The sequence below is a fragment of the Leptodactylus fuscus genome, chromosome 3 (genome assembly GCF_031893055.1).
Source record: "Leptodactylus fuscus isolate aLepFus1 chromosome 3, aLepFus1.hap2, whole genome shotgun sequence".
Classification (NCBI taxonomy): Eukaryota; Metazoa; Chordata; class Amphibia; order Anura; family Leptodactylidae; genus Leptodactylus; species Leptodactylus fuscus.
Genome location: NC_134267.1, coordinates 100165929 through 100186720, shown reverse-complemented (window position 1 = coordinate 100186720; position 20792 = coordinate 100165929).

Below are 20792 nucleotides of genomic sequence, written 5' to 3'. Positions count from 1 at the left end.
TTCACTTGACCTGTGTGCGTCTTCTGCCTCTCCATGGCGAAGCCATTTTTTTAAACCGGACACAAAGTCGTGCATGCAGGACTTTGTGTCCGATTTAAAAAAAAAAAAATAAATAATGTTTTTACCGACGGAGAGGCAGAAGACGCACATGGACAGTTACTTTGCATGGGTTTGAAAACTGACCGTCGGGTTTCCGTCCCCTGTCAAGTTTCTCGGGGCAGAAATCGGGAACCTGCTGGATTGGTTAATGTGAAGACCGGGTGCAGGTGTGAACCCACCCTTAAAGATTGGTTAAAGCTATGTAATGTTTAGTTACACCATCCACCCAAAACCCATATTCCAATCTAGGTTGGAACCTGTGTAGCAGATATTATAATACAGCAAACCATGTTATTTTGTCCGTATAACTATAGTTAATAATAAAGACATTAACAAAACAAAGCAGATGTAGATAATAACGTAAAATGTTAGGATTTACAGCAATGGCTCCGCTACCTTAATGCTGGCAGCTTCTATGTAAATACAGTTCAAAGCAATAGCGTATATATTCTCTACATGTGAAGAGACTGAATAATACAATCAGAACACCAGGCTCTTTAAAACTCTCCCCTGCTGATAATTTTGAAGAGTCAGGTAGTCCAAACTTGTACAGCCACTTATAAGAGAGATGTGTGATTTCCTTCACAGTGTGGCGTCTCTCAAGCTCTACATTTTCTGAGATTTGCAGTAATATGACCTAGTGGCAGTAAATAATCCTGCTATCTCGGCATTAATGGAATACATGATGTCTTGTCTTTTATCTCTACCTTTCAATAAGACAATATTTTATCAAAACTGTAATGAAAATGATAATGTGATGTTGTTTTATTTATGGTGTACACTGTATGTATCCCTGTGTGTCAAGAGGGTACTCCTGAATAGTGTGATATTAATCAAAGGAAGGTGGCTTTATGGCGGGCAGCTCTATACATATATCAAACAAGACTTTATAGCTGTTGTGGAATACCAATTGTGCAGGAAATACAGAAACCTTTCAAATGATACATGTATAATTGGATCTCATGCATTGCTCATGATTTTTTCTTTACATTTTATTCTACCATCTTCCTGCTAGATCTTCAGAGATCAATTATTTAGAAAGACTTACTTATTTTAATACTTCAGAAAAAAATAATCATTAAGTAAAGTCACACGCACCTATTAGGTTAAAAAGAAAAGTTACGATTTGACTAAGACATCAAGTACAGCATTTTATATATAATTTGGTGCCATCAATTTTCTGAAGTTAATGCAGATCTGAACAGAGATGTGGAGAATATTGAGTGACTCATGGATAACTTAGAAGTGTTTAATTAATTAGGTTCATGTGGATCATTTGTAAATTTGCCTGTTTTAATTTCTAAAATAAAGTTACATATAAGTATTGGCATGCTACTTGCAAAACATAAGGCGACTTCCAATATAAATAAGTGCAGTGCCACTATTTTCAGCATTCTTGTCGTATATAGACCTTGGCTCAGTCAGGCCTCGTTCACATCAGCATTTATATTCCGTCCGGGGAGTCCGCAAGAGGACCCCCCCCAAACGGAATACCGAACGCAATTGCAAGCAGTGTGCCAGTGAAAGCACACGGACCCCATAGACTATAATGAGTTCTGTATGCTTGCCGCCAGATCTTTGCAGGGACCATGCGGACAGGAGAGTAGTTCTCAATCTACTTTCCTGTCCACATGATTCGTACGGGCAGCGCTCGGTAAGCACACAGACCCCATTTTAGTCTATGGGGTCCATGTACTTTTACTGTACAGCTCTTGCAGTTGCGTTCAGTATTCCGTTCAGGGGGGTCCCCATGCGGACTCCCCGAATGGAATACCGAAAGCAGATGTGAATGAAGGGTTACTATAGGCTAACATGCTACAGACCTGGACAGAACCCACCGTTCCCAGGCAAGCAGTGCAGTTAGATTCTCTATCTGATATGATAGTTAGACTCTATATTGTCAAGTGCATAGTGTCAGGCAAGGAAGGGGTGTGAATCTGAATACTGACACTGTCTGCCTTTGATTTGACAATGTCATTGAGTTCTAAATGCCTCTTTCTTGCTGTGGTTTGAGACAACTCAATTGACAGCACAGAACTATATCAGACAGCAAACCAATTTGTACTGACTGTTTGAGAACTGTGGGAACTAGAGAAAATACAAAACCACTGTTGTCTACTCTTTCCTGCCGGGTGTTTAAAGATGGAAGCCATTTTACCAGCAGTGTGTGGGAGCCACAAATTACCTGGGGATCGCTGGCACCCAGAGCAAACTCCGGGGCCAGCATCCCATTGTCATGACAGCACAAGGCTCCGGGGCCTGTCATTCAATAGATTCTATTCCAGGCTACTCTATGTATTCCTTGTCTCATCACATCTTCTTCAAAAAGCGCCGACTGCGCATATCCATTGCCATTTTCCTGTGGCCGAATGGGAGAGGTACTGCTTGAAGCACTGAGACAAACCACTAACCTACTAACAAGTCTACTAACTTGCCATTGTCACACTCTTTTACTCTGGTGCAAGTAACTAATAAATATTTTGCACAACATTCAATGAAGCTATGTGGAGTAGAATGAACCAATAAAATGCTAATGCTTTTATATTTTCCTTACAGTTGTGTTTGAGATGTTTCTTGGCCTTCAGTTATCATTTTTTGATCAATTTTCAAGCAGGTTTGATTTGTAGTTTAACACATATGAATGCATATTGTGATACGGTGACAGGCAGGGTGCTGGAGTCACAGTATGTCTCCCCCAGATTCCTGACATATGTGAGGTGCAGGGCGGATCTTGAATAAGCTGCAGTCCAGGTGTGGGTCCTGGGCTTGTTACTGGGCCATAAAAGGCTGCAGAGTCTGCACTTTAGGGCAGATCCTGAGAGGAGAGGAAGGGCCTGGGTCTGTCCTGACACTGAGAGCCTGGTGTTACGGTACAGTGTTGTTTTGGTTTATTCTTGTCGCTGTTAGTAAGCCACACATACAGTTAGTATTTTCTGTTTACTTAGCACTCAGACGAGCAGGTTTTGTTTTGCCTTTTTGCCTGAAGTTAAGGCTGTATTTTATTTTGCTTATCCTGTCCCTGATATAAAGGTTTATTTATTTTGCTGTTTTTTTTTAATAAACCAATTTTTGATGCAATATTTGAATCCCTGTCTCTGACTGGTTGGGTCCACACCACTGCTTCTTCCGAGCTACCTTCCCCACAGTATGAAAAGTAATATGATTGCTGAACAATACATAATATTTTGTGATGATAAACAGCTTTTCCTGACAGATTTAATTGAGGGAAATTATCAAGAATGGAATTTTTCATCTCAGAAAAAAACTTTCTTTAACAAACAAATTTCAAAAGTTTATTATACAACCTATTACACACCAGACAACTTTTTTTCATATCTATGGAAATATGCTCTAAGGAAAATACTTTATTTCCACTTTATACAATATTGAACCTCTGCTTCACAAAGATGAAACTTACAGAAGTTGAAATTAGATTAGAAGAAAGCAAATACAGTAGAGTGAAAACAGTTCACTGACCTTTCTGAATAAAGTAAAATGTGCACTTTTATCAACATTTGGAGAAAGCTATCTAAAACTTAAATGTTTTGTGTCATATACAGATGTAAAAGGGCAGCATGTCCTATCACTAGATGTTTTTTGGAATTTCTTCCAATTGATTTCAATAGATATTATAAGCCGATGGCTGGTCAGGTAATGGAGGGGGTGTACATCTCACCCAGACTACTAAGGTGGGTGAGATGAGAAAACTTCAGAAGGAATGTTTGTTCTCAGCAGACAACTTTCATTTTGGTAAATGTTCAGTATTGGGCTGGATTTTTAGGAATGACAGGTAGGTTGGTAGTGGGTCCTTGTCATCCCCCTCCCTTCCAGTCCACACTTTGGGGATGTTCTGGCAGAGACTCAGCTGCAGAGAGTCTGCTCATCAAGGGAGCTTAAGAAGTTGCTCCAGCAGCAGACTTTTGGCACAGCTTGGCTGGAGAGCCAACTGAGAGGTCATATTTTTGGAGCTGTGTCCTGAATGATTCTACTGGCTTTTTAGATTTCTGTTATTCTAGGTGAGGTAACCTAGTCTATGTTTAGTTAGAGCCTAGCCGGGCAGGGATTTATTTTTGTATTGTTTCCTTTTATTACTGCACTACCTTTTTGAGTGAAAATAAACTCTACCTTTGTTTTAGACCAGGGATAGGGAACCTTCAGCTCTCCAGCTGCTGTGAAACTACAACTCCCATCATGCTCCATTCACTTTCATGGAAGTTCCAAGAACAGCAGAGCAAGTATGCATGCTGGGAATTGTAGTTTTGCAACAGCTGGAGAGCCGTACGTTCCCTACCCTTTTTTAGACTAAAGATTCTGGACTTTTGTGTCTATGCCACCCCACCTAGCAACCCCAGACATATATTCTTTTTATGTATGTAATGCACATTTTTCCGAACAGTGTATGAGAAAAAAAATCTCTACTACCACAGCTGAATCGTGAAACTCAACATCCAGTTATGATTCATTACTACAAAGAAGTATTAAGAAAACTATTCCTTTCTTTTCATTCATTTACAGATATGCCCACATGTAACGGATTTCCAAATTCCTGATCATGTCAATTTGTCTTGAAACCATTTCAATATAACATCACAACATGCTGATAAATGCTTGGAATTCATTATTCCTACAGGATATGATCAAGCTGATTGGTAAGAAACCAGTTTCCCAAAGATTTTGTTTTTTAACGAAACCAAAACTTTTACAATTTGCCTCAGACTAACTAAAATGGCAACAATCCCATGTAACATGAGGTAGAAAAGCAGAAGAGGATCAGATAGTCTGTGTGACCCAAGCGGGTCTGTAGCATCACCTGAAAGCCTCTCATCCAATCATGAATGATAGATGGAGAAGTTGCATTGCTGATATAAAAAAAACTACGGGCAGTAACATAGTTACTAGAGATGAGCGAACACTAAAATGTTCGAGGTTCGAAATTCGATTCGAACAGCCGCTCAATGTTCGTGTGTTCGAACGGGTTTCGAACCCCATTATAGTCTATGGGGAACAGATACTCGTTAAGGGGGAAACCCAAATCCGTGTCTGGAGGGTCACCAAGTCCACTATGACACCCCAGGAAATGATGCCAACACCTCTGGAATGACACTGGGACAGCAGGGGAAGCATGCCTGGGGGCATCTAACACACCAAAGACCCTCTATTACCCCAACATCACTGCCTAACAACTACACACTTTCCACATTCAAAAAAACCTCTATCAAAGTGGGAAAATACCTGGAAACCTTCTTTACTCCCCAAATGGATGGACACAAACCCCAATTTAAGCTCAACAAACAGTAACAACCACCCCTTTAAATCACGTTCCCCATGACAACCACAAATGGAATAGGCAATGGGAATTCCAAAAGCCCTCACCCTTAACTGTCATTTTGAGTGTGTGTGTGTGTGTGTGTGTGTGTGTGTGTGTGTGTGTGATGTGGTAAGACCTTCCAAAATTCACTTTTCTAGCCCTTAACATGAGCCCTTCCAAACAAAGTTACATGACCTTAAGCTGAGCTACCAGCAGAGATTGAGGCCCTTGGCATGAGTAGAGCCTTGCACCAGCAGTGTTTTTGGCACTTAGGGTGAGTTGAGCCTTGTACCAGCGTGTGTCCCTTAACATCAGGCGGGCCCTAAGTTCTGCGCTTTGCACAAAAGTTCCACATTAACTAGGCTGAATGGTACAAAGATTAGTAGGCCCGAGAACCAGGAACAGGTCTTGCAATGGCTGTCGGATAACGCTTAAAGCACATTGTCCACCAGCCAGTCAGCCTCTACCTCCTCTTACCCAACAGTCTTGTCCTCCTTCCACCCAAAATTCCCAATCTTCTCAGAACAATAACCCCAACTGTCCCTGCTCCCCAGAGCTGTTCTCCCTTCCTTTGACTGTACCGCAACCTGCCCCTCCATTTCGCGATTCCACGGACCTAACAGACGAGTATCTGTGTCCAGATGCTCAAACACTAGAGTCTCCTCCATTCCATCTCCGGTCGATTTGGTGGCGGATGACCAGCAACCCACCCTCATCGACGACGATGAGACGCAGTTGCTGTCAGGGCAGCCAGTTGACATGCGCATTGTGCAGGAGGAGGAGGCGAGACAGGAGTTGGAAGAGGAGGTGGTGGACGACGAGGACACCGACCCCACCTGGACAAGGCAGATGTCAAGCTGGGAAAGTAGTGTGGATGTTGAGGCAGGTGCAGCACCAAAAAGGGTAGCTAGAGGCAGAGACATGTCCAGAGGCAGAGGTCAGCTGCTTTGCCGAAGCCAGGCCAGACCCGGAATGTCCGAAGATGTTCCCTTTTGTACCCAGCCCAGAAAAACTCCCCCATCGAGGGCACGTTTCTTGAAGGTGTAGAGTTTTTTCAAGGAATGCGCCGAGGACAGATATAGTGTCGTCTACACAATTTGCCTCTCGAAATCGAGTAGGGGCCCTGAGAAGAGCAACCTGTCCACCACTTCAATGCACCGTCATTTGGAATCCAAGCAATGGAATCAGTGGCAGGCAGCAACGGCAGGACAAACGTCGCCCGCCGTTCATGCCACTGCCTCTGCTCACAGTGCTGGCGATGCACTCCAGAGGACGAGCCAGGACATCACTTCATCTGCCTCCGCCACTTTGTTGACTTCTCCCTCATCCTCCCCTGTTTCTGTCTTATCTCCTTCTCCTGCACCATCAAAGGCACCATCAGGCGCTTCTTTACAACAACCCACCATCTCTCAGACATTGGAGCGCCGGCAGAAATACACCGCTAACCACCCACCCACGCAAGCCTAGAACGCCAACATCGCTAAACTGCTGGCCCAGGAGAGGTTGGCGTTCCGGCTTGTTGAAACTCCCGCCTTCCCGGACCTGATGGCAACTGTGGCACCTCACTATGCCGTCCCTAGCCGTCTCAACTTCTCCCGGTGTGGCGTCCCCGCCTTGCACCAGCACGTGTCACTCAACATCAGGTGGGCCCTTAGTTCCGCGCTTTGCTGCAAGGTCCACTTGACCACCGACACTTGGACAAGCGCCTGTGGTCAGAGATGCTGCAGTGCTTATCTTTAATGACAGGCAGGGTGAATGTGGTGGAGTCTGTTCCCCGGGTGCAAACTGGGGTGGCCTATCTCCTCTCCCAGGCCAAAATTCATGGCAGGAGTAGACTGAAACCCTACGACGCTGCAACCTCCACCACAGCTACTAGCGGCAAACGCTAAAACACTGGTGTGGGGAGACGTCAGCAGGCGGTGCTGAAGCTCATCAGCTTGGGGGACAGACAGCACAGTGCCTCCGAGGTCAGGGATGCCATCCTGGCTGAGATGGCATTTTTTTTTCCCTGCTACACCTGGGGCCTGGCATTTTTACGCCTGTGATAATGGCTGGAACCTGGTAGCGGCTCTGGAGCTTGCCAGCCTCCAACACGTTCCATGTTTGGCCCACGTCTAACCTAGTGGTGCAAAGTTTTTTAAAAACATACCCAAATGTACCGAAGCTACTGTTGAAAATGCGGCGCTTGTGCGCCCACTTTTGCAAGTGCACAGGAGTCGCTGCTAGCCTAAAAACACTCTAGCAAGGCCTACATCTGTCCAAACACAGGCTGTTGTCCGTCATTCACACACGCTGAAACCCTACAATACCATATCTTGAGCAGGGTGTGTGAGCTGCACAGACCTTTGATGGAGTTCCATCTACAAAACCCAAGGGTTCCTCAAAGTCAGCAACCAAAGTTTCTGCACCATGAGTTTCCAGGGGTGGCAGAGTTATGGCTAGGGGAAGAGGCATGGATAGGGATGATGTCTAGGGGCAAAAGCAGTGTGGATGTGGAGGCAAGCTAAGCAGGAAAAACTGGGGGTACAAGCTAAGGCATGGACTGGGGTGATGTCTAGGGGCAAAAGCAGTGTGGATGTGGAGGCAAGCTAAGCAGGAAAAACTGGGGATACAAGCTAAGGCATGGACTGGGGTGATGTCTAGGGGCAAAAGCAGTGTGGATGTAGAGGCAAGCTAAGCAGGAAAAACTGGGGGTACAAGCTAAGGCATGGACTGGGGTGATGTCTAGGGGCAAAAGCAGTGTGGATGTGGAGGCAAGCTAAGCAGGAAAAACTGGGGGTACAAGCTAAGGCATGGACTGGGGTGATGTCTAGGGGCAAAAGCAGTGTGGATGTGGAGGCAAGCTAAGCAGGAAAAACTGGGGGTACAAGCTAAGGCATGGACTGGGGTGATGTCTAGGGGCAAAAGCAGTGTGGATGTGGAGGCAAGCTAAGCAGGAAAAACTGGGGGTACAAGCTAAGGCATGGACTGGGGTGATGTCTAGGGGCAAAAGCAGTGTGGATGTGGAGGCAAGCAAAGCAGGGAAAATGGTGGCTAGAGGCAAAGGGATGTCCATAGGCAGCAAGGGCAAAGATGCAAAACTCTCCCGTTTCAAGAATTTTCCTGACTTGTTTCCCCACAAAACATTCCTGGGAGGAGGGCTGAAACACCACCCTCCTCCTCCTCCGCTGTTAGATTTACCCCAGCTACGAGCTGAAAACGCTGCAACACTGGTGTGGGGAGACGTCAGCAGGCTGGGCTGAAGCTCATCAGCTTGGGAGACGGACAGCACACTGCCTCTGAGGTCAGGGATGCCATCCTGGATGAGATGACAATTTGTTTATCCCCGCTGCCCCTGGGGCCAGGTTTTTTAGCTTGTTGGAGGGCTCTGGAGCTTGCCAGCCTCCAACACGTTCCATGCCTGGCCCACATGTTCAATGTAGTGGTGCAATGATTTTTAAAAACATACCCCAAATTAGCTGAGCTAAGGGTGAAAGTGCGGCACTTGGACACCCACTTTCCCAAGTCTACAGTACCTGGAGCTAGCCGCAATACACTCCAGCAAGGCCTACATCTGCCTGAAGCACCTACTGTTGTGCGAGGTCACCACACGCTCTAACCCTAGATACCGTATGTTCAGCAGGGTGTGTGAGCAGCAGAGACCTTTGATGGAGTACCAGCTACAAAACCCAAGGGTTCCTCAGAGTCAGCTCCCTCACTTTCTGCACCATGAGTTTCCATGGGTGGCAGACTTATGGCTAGAGGCACAGGCATGGATAGGGGTGATGTGTAGGGGCAAAAGCAGTGTGGATGTGGAGGCAAGCTAAGCAGCAAAAACTGGGGGTACAAGCAGCCGGTGACATCATCACTGACAAGCACAGCTGTCTGTCAGCTGACAGGCTGACTTTCACCAAAATGAACAGACAATGGATAGACTCATCATATACATGTCAGTTACATGACAAATTTAGTGCAATTTGCAAGTCCAAGATGGTTTGGAGATCTGCGGAGAGGAATCTCATCACCTCTTGCGGGTGCCATCATTTGGAAGGCAAGCCCTGGGCTCAGTGGGTGAGAGCAAGCGCAGGATAATCGTCGTTTGGCCTGGCGGCCACTGCCTCTTCCACTGTTGACAGGGCTGGCGCTGCAGTCCAGACCAGGAGCCAGGACACCTCCACATCTGCCTCTGACACTTTGGGGAGTTCACCCTTATCCTCACCTTTTCCTGCCATTTCTCCTTTTGCCCGCGCCATCATGCGCCTCTTCCCAGCAACTCCCCATCTCCCAAGCCTTTCATTTCATGCTAAAGTACAGCGCAACCCACCCACATGCCCAAGGCTTCAACGGCCTCATCTCAAGAAATCTGGCCCAGGAGATGTTGGAATCCCGGCTGGGGGACACTCTGCCCTTTTTGGGCAGAGTGTCTACTGCGCCACCGCACTGTGCCGTCCACACCAGCACTTTCCCCCAAACATGAGGCGGTCCCTAAATTCAGCGCTTAGCCCTAAAGTTCCACGTGACCAGTTACGAATGGACAAGTGCATGCGGACAGGGACGCTACCTTTCAATTTGGGCACAGTGGTTGAATGTAGTTGAGGCGTGGACCGGGTCGCAAAATGTGGTGGCCTGACTTGTCTCCCCACACAACATTCCTGGGAGGAGGGCTGAAACACCACCCTCCTCCGCTGTTAAATTGACCCCAGCTACGAGCTGGAAACGCTGCAACACTGGTGTGGGGAGACGTCAGCGGGCCGTGCTGAAGCTCATCAGCTTGGGGGCCAGACAGCACACTGCCTACAAAGTGAGTCATGCCATCCTCGATGAGACGGCAATGTGGTTTTTGCCACTGCACCTGGGCCCAGGCATGTTGTCATGTGTGATAATGGCCGTAACCTGGGATTGGCTCTGTAGCTTGGCAGCCTGCAACATATTCCATGCCTGGGCCACGTTTTTAACTCATTGCTGCTAATCTTTTGAAAAAGGTACCCCAATGTTCCTGAGCTACTGGTGAAAGTGTGGCGCTTGTGCGGATAGTTTTTAAAGTGTATAGTTGCCGCTGCTAGCCTCTATGCACTCCTACAACGCCTGTACCTGCTGGAACAACGGCTGTTGTGCGACGTCTCCACACTGCTGGCACTAAACATATCATGTGTTGAGCAGAGTGTGTGAGCAGCACAGACCTTTGATGTAGTTCCAACTCCAAAACCCTCGGGTTCGTCAAAGTCAAATCCCTCAGTTGCTCAACCATGAGTGGCCATGGGTGGCAGACTTATGTGAAATCCCATCCCATCCATTGCACTAGACACGAAACATTAGCATGCGCTCAGCACAACTTCGGATATGGCAGATGCGTTAAGCAGGGTGCAGGGTACAACACAGACCAGGCCCGAGCAACAGGAACAGGTGTTAGAAATACTGCAGCATCTGCCATTTCCTTCCAATTTTGGGGTTTTGGACCCGCCACCGACTTGTCTGGACCTAAGTGGGGATCATGAGACACAGTTGCCATCAAGGCAAGCTGTGGTCATGTGCGGTTTGCAGTAAGGGGGCAGTGCGCAATTGGAAGAGGAGTTGGTGGATGACGAGGCCACCGACCCCACATGGACAGGGGTGATGTCTAGGGGCTAAAGCAGTGTAGATGTAGAGGGAAGCTAAATCAACAAAAAACCTGGGTAGAAGCAAAGGCATAAACTGGGGTGATGTTTAGGGGTGAAAGCAGAGTAGATGTGGAGGGAAGCTAAGCAGCAAAAACAGTGGGTAGAAGCAAAGGCATGCAAAACTCTACCCTGTTGGAAGACTTATTCCTAGGTCTGGAACACGTTAATGGCCCCCCTGGACAAATTACTGCCACTCAGGGGCCTAGTGTCACCAGGAGGGACAAGTATAGGCGCATGTTGTGGGAATACCTGGCCGACACCAGCTCTGTCCTCTCCGATCCCTCTGTGCTCTACAGCCTAAACTTATTTTCTCATCTTTTTTTCTGAACTGCACATCTCTTGCCTGCTTCCTTTGGGATCTTAGAAATGGTGGTCCACTTCCACAGATGGTAACTTCAATAGACAGTGTAACGGGAGTAGCTGAGGGATCGCTGTCTTAACCACTTTTTGGCACAAAATTAACTTCCAAAGCCAAATATGGTGCAAGTATATGATGCAAGGACACCTACACACCTATCTCTGACACATTGGGGAGTTCACCCTCATGCGCCCTTTTGGCCTGCACCATCATGCGCCTCTTCCCAGCCACTCCACATTTCCCAAGCTTTTCATTGCAGGCAGAAGTACAATACAACCCACCCCCATGCCCAAGCCTGTAACAGCCTCATCGATAAACTGCTGGCCCTGGAGATGTTGGTGTTTGTTTATGCTTCTGGAGACCCAGGCCTTCCGTCAGCAGATGGCAGCTGGGGCACCTCCCTATGCTGGGCCTAGCCGTTACTACTTCTCTTGGTGTGCTGTCTCTGCCTTGCGCCTGCATGTGTCCCATAACATCAGTCGGGCCCAGAGCTCTGCGCTTTGCTGCAAGGTCCACTTGACCACCGACACATGGACAAGCGCCTGTGGTCAGGGATGCTGCAGTGCTTATCTTTAATGACAGGCAGGGTGAATGTGGTGGAGTCTGTTCCCCGGGTGCAAACTGGGGTGGCCTATCTCCTCTCCCAGGCCAAAATTCATGGCAGGAGTAGACTGAAACCCTACGAAGCTGCAACCTCCACCCCAGCTACTAGCGGAAAACACTGTAACACTGGCATGGGGAGATGTCAGTAGGCCGTGCTGAAACTGATCAGCTTGGGGGACAGACAGCACAGTGCCTCCGAGGTCAGGGATGCCATCCTGGCTGAGATGGCATTTTTTTTTCCCTGCTACACCTGGGGCCTGGCATTTTTGCGCCTGTGATAATGGCTGGAACCTGGTAGCAGATCTGGAGCTTGCCAGACTCAAACACGGTCCACGCATGGCCCACGTTTTCCAACTTGTTGGTGCCATGTTTCTTTGAAACCTACACCATTGTGCCTGATATACAGGTCAAAGTGGGGCCATTTTCGTAAGTAAGAACTAGCCTCTGCTAGGCAGAAAACATTCAGAGCACACTCCTCTCATCTACGCACCGTTGGCTGGTGGAGGAAGATGAGGGGGTTGGAGTGGCATCTGATGTCCCTATCCCACACGAGGCTAGAGGGTGCACTTCAGTACATCCCATTGCTTCACCACAAATGGTGTGAAGGGGAGTGGAAAATGGAGGAAATGGAGAGTGACCCTTACAGTTGGGGCCAGCAAAGGCATGCCAAGTAACACACTGGCACACATGGCTGACTTCATCTTGGGTTGCTTTTCAACACATATTTCACATCATGAAGAACAAATAATACTGGATTTTTTCAAGCCTCGAACCCCGGTCTAGGTCTAATGTCTGTTCCTCTCTTATATTAGGGGAGAGGGAAAAAAAATTACTTCAGTGATACGTTTAGCGTACATAGACTGACTATTAATGTGTATCCCACTTAGTGTTGTTAGGGTTACACACCGTCACAACCTGGCTAAAGCTTCTATAGCTGTTAATAAAGTCAACATAACTTTACGGTATCCAAAAAGACAGCTGGTACCGACAGAGAGCAAGACAAATGTCACCCAAAGCTGTGAGCTCTGAACACCCACAGTGACTTTGGCGTCATCATCATTATAAGGGAGCGGGTGGTAATAAATAACTTGGCAGTGCCTAAAACCCAAAAAGCTTATACAACTATATTTACATTAAGATACACAAATGAAACTTTTCAGTAGCATGTCATGAGACAAGCTGATAAGCTCTTCCTTTGTGCAGTGCTATTTGAAAGTTAAACGCTGCCTTTATTTTAATTCTGGAGAAGGTGCAGACATTAGATTTAGAACATGTTGTCTTCATTGTCCAAATCCTCTATATAGGTAACGTGTTTTTCGGGCCGAGCTGTCTGGGAACGAGCTGGTGCAGCACTGACAACCTGGGTGAATATGGCAAGAGCCTGAGATGTAGGGTGAATGAATCCCCAAATTATTTGTGGAATTCCCAGTGAGACAATGGCACTGTATACCAGTATTAAAAATTGTGGGTGCACATAACCCCCATATATTCTTTGAATTCCCAGTGAGACAATGGCACTGTATACCAGTAGTAAAAATTGTGGGTGCACATAACCCCCATATATTCTTTGAATTCCCAGTGAGACAATGGCACTGTATAGCAGTAGCAAAAATTGTGGGTGCACGTCACCCCAATATATTCTTTGAATTCCCAGTCAGACAATGGCACTGTATACCAGTAGTAAAAATTGTGGGTGCACATAACCCCCATATATTCTTTGAATTCCCAGTCAGACAATGGCACTGTATACCAGTATTAAAAATTGTGGGTGCACATAACCCCCATATATTCTTTGAATTCCCAGTGAGACAATGGAACTGTATAGCAGTAGCAAAAATTGTGGGTGCACGTAACCCCCATATATTCTTTGAATTCCCAGTCAGACAATGGCACTGTATACCAGTATTAAAAATTGTGGGTGCACGTAACCCCCATATATTCTTTGAATTCCCAGTCAGACAATGGCACTGTATACCAGTATTAAAAATTGTGGGTGCACATAACCCCCATATATTCTTTGAATTCCCAGTCAGACAATGGCACTGTATACCAGTAGTAAAAATTGTGGGTGCACATAACCCCCATATATTCTTTGAATTCCCAGTCAGACAATGGCACTGTATACCAGTAGTAAAAATTGTGGGTGCACATAACCCCCATATATTCTTTGAATTCCCAGTCAGACAATGGCACTGTATAGCAGTAGCAAAAATTGTGGGTGCACGTCACCCCAATATATTCTTTGAATTCCCAGTCAGACAATGGCACTGTATACCAGTATTAAAAATTATGGGTGCACATAACCCCCATATATTCTTTGAATTCCCAGTGAGACAATGGAACTGTATAGCAGTATTAAAAATTGTGGGTGCACGTAACCCCCATATATTCTTTGAATTCCCAGTCAGACAATGGCACTGTATACCAGTATTAAAAATTGTGGGTGCACATAACCCCCATATATTCTTTGAATTCCCAGTGAGACAATGGAACTGTATAGCAGTAGCAAAAATTGTGGGTGCACGTAACCCCCATATATTCTTTGAATTCCCAGTCAGACAATGGCACTATATACCAGTATTAAAAATTGTGGGTGCACATAACCCCCATATATTCTTTGAATTCCCAGTCAGACAATGGCACTGTATACCAGTAGTAAAAATTGTGGGTGCACATAACCCCCATATATTCTTTGAATTCCCAGTCAGACAATGGCACTGTATAGCAGTAGCAAAAATTGTGGGTGCACGTCACCCCAATATATTCTTTGAATTCCCAGTCAGACAATGGCACTGTATACCAGTATTAAAAATTGTGGGTGCACATAACCCCAATATATTCTTTGAATTCCCAGTGAGACAATGGCACTGTATACCAGTATTAAAAATTGTGGGTGCACATAACCCCCATATATTCTTTGAATTCCCAGTGAGACAATGGAACTGCATAGCAGTATTAAAAATTGTGGGTGCACGTAACCCCCATATATTCTTTGAATTCCCAGTCAGACAATGGCACTGTATACCAGTATTAAAAATTGTGGGTGCACATAACCCCCATATATTCTTTGAATTCCCAGTGAGACAATGGCACTGTATAGCAGTAGCAAAAATTGTGGGTGCACGTCACCCCAATATATTCTTTGAATTCCCAGTCAGACAATGGCACTGTATACCAGTAGTAAAAATTGTGGGTGCACATAACCCCCATATATTCTTTGAATTCCCAGTCAGACAATGGCACTGTATACCAGTATTAAAAATTGTGGGTGCACATAACCCCCATATATTCTTTGAATTCCCAGTGAGACAATGGAACTGTATAGCAGTAGCAAAAATTGTGGGTGCACGTAACCCCCATATATTCTTTGAATTCCCAGTCAGACAATGGCACTATATACCAGTATTAAAAATTGTGGGTGCACATAACCCCCATATATTCTTTGAATTCCCAGTCAGACAATGGCACTGTATACCAGTATTAAAAATTGTGGGTGCACATAACCCCCATATATTCTTTGAATTCCCAGTGAGACAATGGAACTGTATAGCAGTAGCAAAAATTGTGGGTGCACGTAACCCCCATATATTCTTTGAATTCCCAGTCAGACAATGGCACTATATACCAGTATTAAAAATTGTGGGTGCACATAACCCCCATATATTCTTTGAATTCCCAGTCAGACAATGGCACTGTATACCAGTAGTAAAAATTGTGGGTGCACATAACCCCAATATATTCTTTGAATTCCCAGTCAGACAATGGCACTGTATACCAGTATTAAAAATTGTGGGTGCACATAACCCCCATATATTCTTTGAATTCCCAGTCAGACAATGGCACTGTATACCAGTATTAAAAATTGTGGGTGCACATAACCCCCATATATTCTTTGAATTCCCAGTCAGACAATGGCACTATATACCAGTATTAAAAATTGTGGGTGCACATAACCCCCATATATTCTTTGAATTCCCAGTCAGACAATGGCACTGTATACCAGTATTAAAAATTGTGGGTGCACATAACCCCCATATATTCTTTGAATTCCCAGTGAGACAATGGAACTGTATAGCAGTAGCAAAAATTGTGGGTGCACGTAACCCCCATATATTCTTTGAATTCCCAGTCAGACAATGGCACTGTATACCAGTATTAAAAATTGTGGGTGCACATAACCCCCATATATTCTTTGAATTCCCAGTCAGACAATGGCACTGTATACCAGTAGTAAAAATTGTGGGTGCACATAACCCCAATATATTCTTTGAATTCCCAGTCAGACAATGGCACTGTATACCAGTATTAAAAATTGTTGGTGCACATAACCCCCATATATTCTTTGAATTCCCAGTGAGACAATGGAACTGTATAGCAGTATTAAAAATTGTGGGTGCACGTAACCCCCATATATTCTTTGAATTCCCAGTCAGACAATGGCACTGTATACCAGTATTAAAAATTGTGGGTGCACATAACCCCCATATATTCTTTGAATTCCCAGTGAGACAATGGCACTGTATAGCAGTAGCAAAAATTGTGGGTGCACGTCACCCCAATATATTCTTTGAATTCCCAGTCAGACAATGGCACTATATACCAGTAGCAAAAATTGTGGGTGTATATAGCCCCAATTCTATTGCTAGGGGACTTGCAGGGTATTTCTGAGGTGAAGGTGGGGGGCACACCGTTGGAACGGGGATTTGGGGTGTATATATGGGGTATACGGGAATACACTGTCAGTGTGTTCCATTCAGGATCCTGGGAAAGCTGGGTTGCGGCGATTGAGCCCGTCAGTGCCACGTTACACTGACAAGCTTCTCCCTGGAATTGAAGTTATATGTAAGCCCAATATATTCTTTGAATTCCCAGTGAGACAATGGCACTATATGGCAGTAGCAAAAATAGTGGGTGTATATAGCCCCAATCCTATTGCTAGGGGACTTGCAGGGTATTTCTGGGGTGAAGGTGGGGGGGCACACCGTTGGAACGAGTATCGGGGGTATATATCGGGTATACGGGAATACACTGACAGTGTATTCCATTCAGGATCCTGGGAAAGCTGGGTTGCGGCGATTGAGCCCGTCAGTGCCACGTTACACTGACAAGCTTCTCCCTGGAATTTAGCTCTTATAAGAGCTGTTGGTTGTCTTCTCCTTCCTATCCTAGCCTGTCCCTGCCTACCCAGAATCTAAGCCCTAGCTAGCTGGACGGAAACCTCCGTCCTCGGTGAATTGCAAGCTCAGAATGACGCGAAGCTGGGCGGCGCTGTTCTTTTAAATTAGAGGTCACATGTTTTCGGCAGCCAATGGGTTTTGCCTACTTTTTTCAACGTCACCGGTGTCGTAGTTCCTGTCCCACCTACCCTGTGCTGTTATTGGAGCAAAAAAGGCGCCAGGGAAGGTGGGAGGGGAATCGAGTAATGGCGCACTTTACCACGCGGTGTTCGATTCGATTCGAACATGCCGAACAGCCTAATATCCGATCGAACATGAGTTCGATAGAACACTGTTCGCTCATCTCTAATAGTTACATAGTAGATAAGGTTGGATGAAGACATGAGTCTATTAAGTCCAACCTATAACCCTACAGTCCTCTTCAGTGTTGATCTAGTAAGAAGAAGAGCCATTTTGTGACTTACAACCTAGGGGAGATATATATCATCATGTGATTCAAAGCAATTGTTGCAGTGCAAATTCATTGATAGTGGAAAAAAAGCAACATTGTAATCATTCTACTTACTTATAAGAGATGAGGGCAAAGCATAAACATTTAGGCAAGCAGAAAAGTCATAGGAGTGGAAAGGAAAGATTTGTCATTACTGTAGCTTGCTGCATTATAACTTGAGTATCTGCATTGTTTTCACTGACAAAGTTCTGTTAGTGGAAAAATCTCATTTTGTTAAATGAGTTTTAACAGTGGAGCATCTCAAGCATGGAAGCCACAGTCTGGATTTGGACATTGCCTGCGGCAGGAACGTTCAGGTAGAGAGGAGTGTTGACTGAGATCACCTCCAGCAGTTACAGGTGCAGGGCAGAAGTTAACTGCCTCCGGAATGGTCAGAAGCATATTCAGCTGGGAAGTTGAAGGAATGGTAGATCCAATGACCGGAGAAAGGAGGGGAAATTCATCAAGGAGGAGCAGGTCAGTATCCAGTCCTTATGGCAGATCTGAAGGGCGAATCCCTAGTGGTATGGAATTTCATGTTCTTGCACAAGGGCTAACAGTGGTTTCTTCACAGTTCTCTGACGGAGGGTATGGCGTGGATCTGGAAAAAGGAAGGCTCCATCAAAGTAAGTAAACTTGTGATGTCTCGCTTTCAGCTTTCTTCCCTCAAGGCGTAATAATGCTCCCTGCAGATCACATCTGAGTCATGAGACTGCATGAGTCATCTTACAGCAGGGTCCTTGTGAGTTGGGGACTTAAACAGGGATTTTTTAGTGGGGTCTCTCGAACCCCAGGAAACTCGCCAATCCAATGGAGAACATGATCTGGGTATTGTTATTCTGTGGTTCCACAGTTAGAGTTGTTTGCAGGTGTAGGGAACTGCTGCTTCTGTCTTGTGCCAGCAGGATGGAAATGTGGGAACTAGGCTGTGGAGAAGGCACCTTCAAGCTGAAGTCACTTTCTGCAGACTGTTGCTGCTGATATGCTTAGAAATCGGCATATTTTTACCACATTGTGAACACTCTAAAAACTAAACCCAAAACAAAATGCAAATGCAGTTTTTCCTAATTCCACCCTAGCTGATTTTTTTCCACATTCCCTGTACAACTTATTACATTATATTACTGTATTATGAAGTACAATTTGTCTTGCAATAAATAAGCCCTTAAATGACTCGCCAATGCAAAAATTAAAAAGTTATGGATTTTGGAAAGAGGGTAAAAAAATAAATAAAATGTAAGTATTAAAATTGGTTGTGGCGAGAAGGGGTTAAAGACATTATAAGCACTTCTGTGTTGATGGCCTCAGAATAGTATTTATTTTATTTCTTCTTACTCCAAAAATTAAAAAACAGAAGATCTAAATTCCCTTGTTAGTTCTTTTTTACAGCATCTTATAATGAACTAAGATAAGTACATATATTTTTAAGAAGTTACTGTAATAAACACAGTTTATTGGGTTATTATTAATAAGATTAATCTATATTGTATTATTATGCAGTTTTCTGCAGCAGAAATACTCAACATTCAGTACAGCAACAGGAGAAAAAAAATATGTTAATGATATTGTTTTAATTAGTGTTCTGCTTTGTTTGATGCCGTAATTAAGTTATTTTTAAAGAATAAAAAGCTTTGATGAACACAATAGTTAAATCCACTTTTTAGAACCCTAAAGCAATTTTCTCTATATAACTAATTTTTATTAGAAACTATAAGATGTGGCTACAAAACAAAACAAAAAAAAAATCAATTTGCGGTTTATACATGTAGTTTTTAGAGATGAGCGAACAGTGTTCTATCGAACTCATGTTCGATCGGATATTAGGCTGTTCGGCATGTTCGAATCGAATCGAACACCGCGTGGTAAAGTGCGCCATTACTCGATTCCCCTCCCACCTTCCCTGGCGCCTTTTTTGCTCCAATAACAGCGCAGGGTAGGTGGGACAGGAACTACGACACCGGTGACGTTGAAAAAAGTAGGCAAAACCCATTGGCTGCCGAAAACATGTGACCTCTAATTTAAAAGAACAGCGCCGCCCAGCTTCGCGTCATTCTGAGCTTGCAATTCACCGGGGACGGAGGTTTCCCTCCAGTTAGCTAGGGCTTAGATTCTGGGTAGGCAGGGACAGGCTAGGATAGGAAGGAGAAGACAACCACAACAGCTCTTGTAAGAGCTAAATTCCAGGGAGAAGCTTGTCAGTGTAACGTGGCACTGACGGGCTCAATCGCCGCAACCCAGCTTTCCCCAGATCCTGAATGGAATACACTGACAGTGTATTCCCGTATACCCCATATATACACCCCAAATCCCCGTTCCAACGGTGTGCCCCCCCCCCACCTTCACCTCAGAAATACCCTGCAAGTCCCCTAGCAATAGGATTGGGGCTATATACACCTACTATTTTTGCTACTGCCATATAGTGCCATTGTCTGACTGGGAATTCAAAGAATATATTGGGGTTACATATAACTTCAATTCCAGGGAGAAGCTTGTCAGTGTAACGTGGCACTGACGGGCTCAATCGCCGCAACCCAGCTTTCCCAGGATCCTGAATGGAATACACTGTCAGTGTATTCCCGTATACCCCATATATACACCCCAAATCCCCGTTCCAACGGTGTGCCCCCCCCCCCACCTTCACCTCAGAAATACCCTGCAAGTCCCCTAGCAATAGAATTGGGGCTATATACACCCACAATTTTTGCTACTGGTATATAGTGCCATTGTCTGACTGGGAATTCAAAGAATATATTGGGGTTACATATAACTTCAATTCCAGGGAGAAGCTTGTCAGTGTAACGTGGCACTGACGGGCTCAATCGCCGCAACCCAGCTTTCCCAGGATCCTGAATGGAACATTCAGGAATGGGAATTCAAAGAATATATTGGGGTTATGTGCACCCACAATTTTTGCTACTGGTATATAGTGCCATTGTCTGACTTGGAATTCAAAGAATATATTGGGGTTATGTGCACCCACAATTTTTGCTACTGCTATATAGTGCCAGTTTCTGACTGGGAATTCAAAGAATATATTGGGGTTACGTGCACCCACAATTTTTGCTACTGGTATATAGTGCCATTGTCTCACTGGGAATTCAAAGAATATATTGGGGTTATG